Source organism: Elephantulus edwardii, unplaced genomic scaffold (assembly GCF_000299155.1).
Source record: "Elephantulus edwardii isolate Elephantulus edwardi_28Jun2011 unplaced genomic scaffold, EleEdw1.0 scaffold00328, whole genome shotgun sequence".
Taxonomy (NCBI): Eukaryota; Metazoa; Chordata; class Mammalia; order Macroscelidea; family Macroscelididae; genus Elephantulus; species Elephantulus edwardii.
In genome coordinates this window covers 1,038,406-1,047,745 of record NW_006400078.1, presented here as the reverse complement: position 1 = coordinate 1,047,745, position 9,340 = coordinate 1,038,406, and positions in this window count along the sequence as shown.

Below are 9,340 nucleotides of genomic sequence, written 5' to 3'. Positions count from 1 at the left end.
GTCTCCTGACGACACACTCCTCCTCATAGAGTCCAGCTTCTCAGATAATTTGTTCAGCATGGTTATGGAGAGAGAATGCAGCCTTGACAAACTCCCTTCTCAATTTTAAACCATGCTGTGCTCCCCTTCTCTGTTCACCAAACATCCTCCTGGTCCAGGTATACATTCTGCATGAGCACAATCAAGAGCTCTGAGATTCCCATTCTTCTCTAGAAGTTGTGAGCCACAGTTTGCTATGATCCACACAGTCAAATGCCTTTGCATAGTCAATAAAAGATAAATGACATGCCTCTGGTATTCCTTACTTTCATCCAGGATCCATCTAACATCAACAGTGATATCCCTGGTGCCATGGCCTCTTCTAAATTCTGCTTGAACTTCTGGCAGTTCCCTATGTACTGTTTCAGCCATTTTTTTAATGATCTTCAGTAGTATTTTGCTTGCATGTGATCTCAGTGATATTGTTTGACAATTTCCACATTCAGTTGGATCACCTTTCTGCTTAATAATTTGTTGTTGTTATGTGCCATTGAGTCGTTTGCGACTCATAGCGACCCTATGTACAACAGCCCTAAACCCTGCTCTATCCTGTGCCAATCACACTGCCTCTGACACACCCATCCCGATTACCCCAGTCACTGAATCAATCTATCTCACAGAGGGTCTTCCCCTCCTGCACTGTCCCTCCACCCTCCCAAGCATGATGTCCCTCTCCAAGGACCTGTCCCTCCTTACAACATGTCCAAAGTATGTCAGACGAAGCCCTAGAATACTTGCCTCCAAGGAGTAGCCTGGTTTAACCCTCTCCAGGATTAATCTGTTTGTTTTCTTGGCAGTCCAGGGTACATTCAATACTCTTCTCCAGCACCACAGCTCAAAGGCATCAATTCTCCTTCTGTCCTCCCTAGTCATTGTCCAACTCTCTGATGCATATCAATGAATAATCCATAGCTTGATTCTCTGGTGAGTTTTCAGAGGCAGTTAGTTAATCAGACAGGTGGAGACTGCCCATCCTTTCTCCCATGGAGCAGCTAGTGGATTTGAACCCCATGCCTTTGGGATTGCAGCACAGCTTCTTGTCACTGGGTCACCAGATCTCTAAGACTCATAACAATCTCATAAACAAGATATCTGAACCTTGCCCTATCCTGGAACACCCCCACTATCTCTGAAATGTTCCAGCCCATTGAATCCACAATCAACACAGTCAAGAAATCCAAAGACCATGCTGTGTTGGGCTGATATGCTGTCAAGGACCCCTTTAAAGTGCCTAACAGCAAGATCAGTTTAAACACTAACATGTGCCTGACCCAAATCGTGGCATTTTCAATCACTTCTCATGCATCTGAAAGTTGCCTGAAGAATAAGGAAGATCAAAGAAGAATCAGTGCCTTTGAATTGTGGTGCCAGTAAAGTGTACTGAATCTACCAGCCATGATGCCGGAGAAGGACAATGCCCACCAGAAGAATAACCAAAATAACCTGTCTTCTGAGGAAGTGCAACCAGAGTGCTCCTTCGAAGCAAGGAGGGTGAAACTGTCTGCCACACTCTGGGCGTGTTGTTAGAAAGGGCCAGTCCTTGGGAAAAGATGTGCTGGATGAGGTGGAAAGTCAACAAGAAAGGGGCAAACCCTTAACGAGATGGGGTGACACCACCCGGCTTGAACATGTCAGAGGTGTGAGGGTGGGGCAGGAGAGGACGAGGTGTGGCTCTGCTGTCCACAGGGTCAACTCGGCAGCACCTGTCAACGAGGTGCTTGGGAAGGGGGAGGACAGTGAAAGAGAGGAAGACCCTCAACCAGATGGAGGGACACAGTGAGCAATGGGCTCGAGTGTGTCAGAGGTGATGCAGACGGCACAGGAGAGGACGGAGTTCAGATCTGGTCCAAGGCTCACTGAGTCGTCTCAACTTGACAGCATCTAACAACAGTAAGAAATGTGTTGAATGCGCAGGTGTGCCGTAGATGTTGTTGTTGTTGTTAGGTGCCATAAAGTTGACTATGACTCATTATTGTGTACTGTTGAATCGGAACTGACCCATAGCTCACCCTCCTCTGGTGGGTTTTCAGAGGCAGTTAATTGCACAGGAGGAGATTGCCCATGAAGCAGCTGGTGGATCTGAACTGCGTGCCTTCGGGACTGCAGCACAGCTTCTTGCCACTAGGCCACTAGAGCTCTGACTGTGACTCATAGAAATCTTATACACAAGATATCTGAGTCTTGCCCAGTCCTGCTCCGGGGGTGGGGGTTGGGGATAAAAAAAAATATACCTGAACCTTGCCTTATCTCATACAACCCTCATTATGTCTGATAGACTGAAGCCCATGGTTATAGTTGCTGGGTCAGTCCATCATGTTGGGGGTCTTCCTCTCTTTCTCTGACCCTCCTCTTTTCCTAACAGTAATATCTTTTCCTAAGGACTGGCCCCGCCTGACAACATGCTTAAAGCAAGTGAGACCAGTTTCACCACCCTCACCTCTAACGAGCGCCCTGGGTTGAACTTCCTCTAAGATAGACTTGTCTGTTCTTTGGGCAGGCCACATTGCCCAACCTTTTCCCATGGAGCAGCTGGTGGATTCGAACTACATGCCTTTGGGATTTCAGAGCAGTTTCTTACCACTAGGCCACCAGAGCTCCCTATATATGTATGAATATATAACCTATGTACTCAATACTCTTCGCCGACATGACAGCTCAAAGGCATCAATGCTTTTTCTGTCTTCCTTATTTGTCCTCCAACTTTCAGAGCCATCAGAAGCGACTGCAAATAGCACGGCTTGGACCAGTCTTGACGCTAGCATCACTGCTCGGTCACTTTGGAGAAGCCCATCGGTTCTACGTACAACTTTTTATTATGCAAATGATGTGCACTTTCTAAGTTCGTTCGGTGATGACGCCTTTCCTGCCAGGAGATATTTTTCTATTTTTCACAAGCTTTCTCTATGACAGGTTTTGGATTTGTGGTGTGTTTGATTTTTTACTTTTTTAGCATGTGCTGTAAAAAAAATTAGCATAGCAGATTTACTAATTGCCCCCTCATTATCACCCTAACTACTAATAGGTGTCATAGCTACTTATGCCCATAAAGCAAAGGATATCATTTAAGGGTAGATGATTGCCCTGTAAGGGAATCCAGAGCTTGTTAAGCTATCTCTGGGGGGGTGAAGGGGGAGGGGGAAATCTGTCCTCTGGCACCAGAAAGCCTCACTCCCTTTGAACAGGGACAATAAATGACATCCATTGCCTGCAGGGGGTTTTCCACTTTTATCACCACATTTTCCCTTTTTATGACTCCTTTTATTGCGCCTTCTATCTATTCTCTGCCATGCTGTTGGGACTGTGGAGGCAGTTGTCTGCTTAGTGTTTCATCAAGGGAGAGAGGGACTTGGGCATTTTCCTCTGAGGACTTGACCCGGGACGTGCTTAGCTGCACGCCAACGCTGCGGACTGGCGCCTGGGCTGATGGGTTGTGTTGTTTAGTGGGTCCTGTTTGTTCTGTGACCGATGGAGACCCCTTGGTCACGTCACTGCCAGTGTCTGGTCTGTGCTGGGCTCTAAACTGTTCTTGACTGAGAACTTGTGAATCTAGTGACGTTACTGCAGGCCTGTTCATTGCAGCTTTCTTTGCGATGGCCTCAAGCTGGAAGCAGCCCAGATGCCCGTCAACAGATGAACTGATTAGCATAGAACAGATTGGGCTCTTCCTTTAGTGGTATACCATTCCTATAAAATGATATATACGTTTTGTATAAAATTCTATTTTTATAAAGTTCTGGAGAAAGGAAATTCATTTAGTTGTTGTTGGGTGTCATTAAATCTATAGTGACCATACTATGTATGACAGGACACCCTGCCTGACCTGGACTCGACTGTCCCTGGGCCCATTGTTGCAATCCATCTGGTTGAGGGTCTTCCTAGTGAGAGGACAATGAATGATTGCCCAGGACAGGAAAGAAGAGAAAAGATGGATCACAAAGACGTGCACGGAAACTTTGGAGTGATGGATCTGTTCATCATCTTTTCTTTTTTTTAAATTTTTTTATTATTATTTGTGTGTGTGTACTGTCAAATCAGATCTGACTAGTACAGGAGGAGATTGTTCCTCCTTCTTCAGCAGAGTATCTGGTGGATTTGAACCTCACACCTCCGGGATTACAGTGCAGCTTCTTGCCACTAGGCCACCAGAGCTCCCTGTTCATCATGTTGATCTTGAGGATGATTTCACAGACACAGATCAGCAGCCAAGTGACCCTTGAGGACCAAACCTAAGGATGCTCCTTGAACTTCTGAGACCGTAAATTCCTTTGGGGAAGATTGCTGTGTTGTGTTGTTGTTTTTTTCCCCCCAAAGAGCTGTTGGTGAATTCGAACTCAAGATATGAGCAGAGATTTGGTTAGCAAAGTAACTCCCTGTGGACTGCACCGCAGAGCTCATAGACTTATATATTCATATTGTCGTTGTTATGTACCATGGAGTTGGAATCGACCCATAGCTGACCCTCCAGCAGGTTTTCAGAGGCCGTTAGTCACATGGGAGGAGATTGCCCAACCCTTTCCCACAGAGCAGCTGGTGGATTCGAACCACATGCCTTTGGGATCAGTTTCTTACCACTAAACCACTAGAGAACCCTATATTTTCATATATTCATATAATATCTGCATATAACCTATGTATATTCTCTTTTACTTATAATAGATAATACAGTATAACTCCTATATAAGTCACACTTTAGACTTGCTCTTAGCCTTTGAGGAATTGCTTTGACTATTACTCGTTTTTCTTTCAAATACTATTGATCTGTGATTTATGGGTTTGTGGCTGTGAATCCATGCACATGGAGGGCCAAGAGTATGTCAAAATCCATCAAGTTGTATACAAACGTGCAGTTAATTACTCCTCAACAAAATAATTTTTATTGGTGGTGGTGTTGTTAAGTGCCGTCGAGTCTTAGGCAACTCATAGCGACCCTATGAACGAAAGTCCTGGACACCTGTATAACTTTCATCCTCTCTCCAGGTTCATAGAGTTTCCAGAGGCGAGCTATTATGGAAGTGGATGCCACTCCTGCTTCCAAGCTTGTTTTAATTGGTGAGCTTCACCAAACGTTGTCCACAATGGGTAACCATTCTCACATTTGACTCCTCAGTGTCACAGTGTTTGGTTTCACAGCAACCACGAGTTACCTCTGTACAGCAAGTGGACAGACGAGGGCAATATGACCTAGAAGAATGTTTGACCAAAAACAATTAAAAACAGGCTTGAAGACTGCGGATTAGAGTTACCCATCTTTGGCTTGGGAGCACGGCTTTCTGTCCGCTAGGCCAACTGCTCTCTCTCTATGCTGTTGGTGGTGGTGTTGTTGTTAAGTGTCGTTGAGTCATTATAGCGACCCTATGAACGAAAGTCCTGGATAATTTTTACAAAGAGAATATGTTGTTGTTGTTGTTGTTGTTGTTGTAGGTGTCATGGAGTCAACTAAGAGTCCCAGCACCCCTGTAAACAACAGATCTCTCTTCTCTGACCCTCCACTCTTCCCAGCATGATGTATGTCTCCAAGGACTGGCCCCTCATGACCACATGACCATATAAGATGAGAGTTCACCATCCTTGCCTCTAAGGAGACCCTGGGCTGCCCTTCCTCCGAGACGGACTTGCTTGTTCTCTTGACCGTCTGTGGGAGATTCAGTACTCTGCTCCAACACCACAGTTCAAAGTTCAAAGTATTCTTCTGTCCCCTTATTCATTGTTCAACTTTGAGATGCACAGGAAAAGAATATGTATTGGTTGTTAGGTGCTATGAATTGTCCGGTTCAACCTCAAAGTGACCCACCCTGTGAACAGCAGATCTGAACCTGCCCTGTCCTGCGCCGTCCTCATCATCTCTGACACACTTGAGGCCACTGCTGCAGTCACTGTGTCAGTCCACCTAGTTGAGGGTCTTCTTCTCTTTCTTTGACCCTCTACTTTTCCAAGACCCTCCACATTTGCAAGATAATGTCCCTTTCCAAGGAATAACGTCTCCTAGCAACATGCCTAGACTATGTGAGGTGAAGTTTCGGCATCTTTGTCTCTCAGGAAAATTCTAACTGCACTTTTTCCAAGACATATTTATTTATTCTTTTGGTAAGCATAGGATATTCAGTGCTCCTCTCCAACATCACAACTCAAAGGCATCAATTCTTCTGTAATCTTTATTCATCATCCAACCCTCAGATGCATAGCATGTGATTAAAAAGACCATGGCCTGACGAGTTCTGGTGGCCTAGTGGCAAGAAGCTGCACTGTAATCCCAGAGGTGCGTGGTCTGAATCCACCAGATGCTCTGCTGGAGGAGAGACAATCTTCTCCTGTACCAGTCAGATCCGATTTGACGGTACATATACACAAAAAAAATAATATTTTTTTTAAAAAAGACCATGGCCTGAATTAGGGATACTTAGGCATTGCTCCTGTCTTATTTGAAGAGGTCCCTGACTGCAGACTTGCCCAGTGCAATATGTCTCCTGATTTCCTGACTGCTTGGACCTAGGTTGTTAATTGTGAATCCAACTAAGATGAATTCATTGACAATTTCAATCTTTTCTCCTTCTATCAGGATGTTGCTTATTGGTCTAATGGTGAGGATTTTTGTCCTCTTGACATTGACATGCAATCCATATTGAGAGTTGTAGTCTTTGATCTTCTGTAGCAAGTATTTCAAGTCCTCCTCATTTTCAGCAAGCAAGCTTGTGTCATCTGCAAAACACAGGTTATTGATGAGTCTTCCTCTGATTCTGATACAACCTTTTTCTTCACAGAGTCCAGCTTCTTGAATGATTTGCTCAGCATACAGAATGAATAGGTATAGAGACAGGATACAGCCCTGATGCACACACTTTTCCTGATTTTAAACCATGCAGTATCCCCTTGCTCTGTTTGGATGACAGCTTCTTGGTGTAGGTATAGGCTTCCTATGAACATAATTAAGTGTCCTGAATTCCCATTTTTCTCAATGTGCCATAATTTATGATTTACACAGTTAAATGCCTTTGCATGGCCAATAAAACACAAATAGACATTCTTTTGGTTTTTCTCTGCTTTCAGGTAGGAATGATACCCCTGGTGCCACGGCCTCTTCTAAACCCAACTAGTACTTCTGGCAGGTCTCCGTCAGTGGACTGTTCTAGCCACTTTTGGATGATCTTCAGCAGCATGTTGCTTGCATGTGATATTGTTAGATTCTTTTCACGTTCTGTTGAATCACTTTTCTTGGGAATGGGCAGAAAGGCCAACGAGTTGGCAGCTGTCCTCCAAATTTCCTGGCATAGATTAGTGAGCACATCCAGGGCTGCATTTGTTAGTTGAAACATGTCAGTTGGTATCCTATTGATTTCAGGGGTCTTATTTTTTTCGTCAATGCCTTCAAGGTAGCTTAAGTTTCTTCATTCATTACTACTAACTATTGTTCATCTGGTTCTTCCTGAGTTATTTAGGTGTCTATCTGGGTTTCATTGATTATGCAAAGGCATTTGACTGTGTGGATCATAACAAACTGTGGCTGACTCTGAGAAGAATGGGAATCCCAGAACATTTAATCATGCTAATGCGAAACCTATACTTGGACCAAGGGGCAGTAGTCAGAACAGAGCAGGGTAACACTGCATGGTTCAAAACTGGGAAGGGTGTACGCCAGGGATGCATCCTATCTCCATACCTTTTCAACATGTATGCAGAGCAGATTATCCGAGAGGCTGGGCTCTGTGAGAAGAAGCATGACGTTAGGATTGGTGGATGATCTATCAACAATCTGTGTTATGCAGATGACACAACCCTGCTCGCTGAAACTGAGGAGGACCTCATGCATTTGCTGCAGAGTGTCAAGGACTGCAGCCTTCAATATGGACTGAGGCTCAATGTCCAGAAGACAAAGATTCTCACCACTGGACCAATCGGTAGCATCAGGATGGATGGTGAAGAGATTGAGATTGTTCACAGCTTCAGTTTGCTCGGCTCCACAGTCAACACTCTTGGCACCAGTAGCCAGGAAATAAAAAAAGGTATTGCAATGGGAAATTCTGCGGTTAGGGACCTCTCTAAAGTACTCAAGAGCAACGGTGTCTCTCTGGACACTAAGGTGCGCCTTATACAGGACATGGTTTTTGCAATCACTTGTTATGCATCAGAGAGTTGGACAATGACTAGGGAGGATAGAAGGAGAATTGACGCCTTTGAGCTGTGGTGCTGGAGAAGAGTACTGAATGTACCATGGACTGCCAAGAAAACAAATAGATTTATCTTAGAGAGGGTTAAACCAGGCTGCTCCTTGGAGGCAAGGATTCTGGGGCTTCGCCTGGCATACTTTGGACATGTTTTAAGGAGAGACAGGTCTTTGGAGAGGGACATCATGCTTGGGAGGGTGGAGGGACGGCGCAGGAGGGGAAGACCCTCTATGAGGTGGATTGATTCAGTGACTGGGGTAATCGGGATGGGTGTGTCAGAGGCAATGAGATTGGCACAGGATAGAGCAGGGTTTAGGGCTGTTGTACATAGGGTCGATATGAGTCGCAAGCGACTCGACGGCACATAACAACAACAACAACCAAGTGTGTGTGTGTGTGTGTGTGTGTGTGTGTGTGTGTGCAGTGATTCTGTGTATTCCCTCCATCTTCTTTTGATGCTTTCCAATCATTCAAGATTTTGCCCATAGTATAGTTTTGCAACTTGAGGCTTGAATTTGTTTTTCAACTCTAGATATGCCAACTGATTTCCTCCCTTTTCAAATACCACTATTTATTAAGCTTGAACACAAGCTTCAGTAATATTTGTAGGAAGACAGTTGCTAGCACAGGCCCCCATGCCAGCCGGAGCTATAAGAGGAGGCCAGGACAGTGGAGAGCTGTGACTACTGGGGACGAATGAGGCTGAGGTCGTTGCCTGAGTGAAAACAAGACTTGTGCGAAGTGTCCCTTACCTTTGCTCCAACTTGAGGGGTGGCTTTGGGAAGACTTTGCGGTCTTCAGTCTGCAGGGATGGCTAGCGGGGTTTTTGCTGTGAGGGTGGTAACAGTAGACCCGCTGGTGGGGGTGTCAGGATCTCACTTTTGGATGGCAATGTTGTAGATGTTGTTGTTTTTAGGTGCCAGTAAAACAACTGTGGATCAAGGTGACACTAAACCTTGCCTACCCTGCGCCATCATCATAATCTTCATCAGGCTCAGTGGTAAGCCCTGCTGGTACCATGCCCACAGTGTGTGAGACAAAGTTGACCATCCTGGCCTCTAAGGAGCACCCTCGATGGAGCACTACCTCCGACACGGATCTGTTTGCCCTCTTGGCGGTCCTTGGGTTAGTCAGTGTCTTCT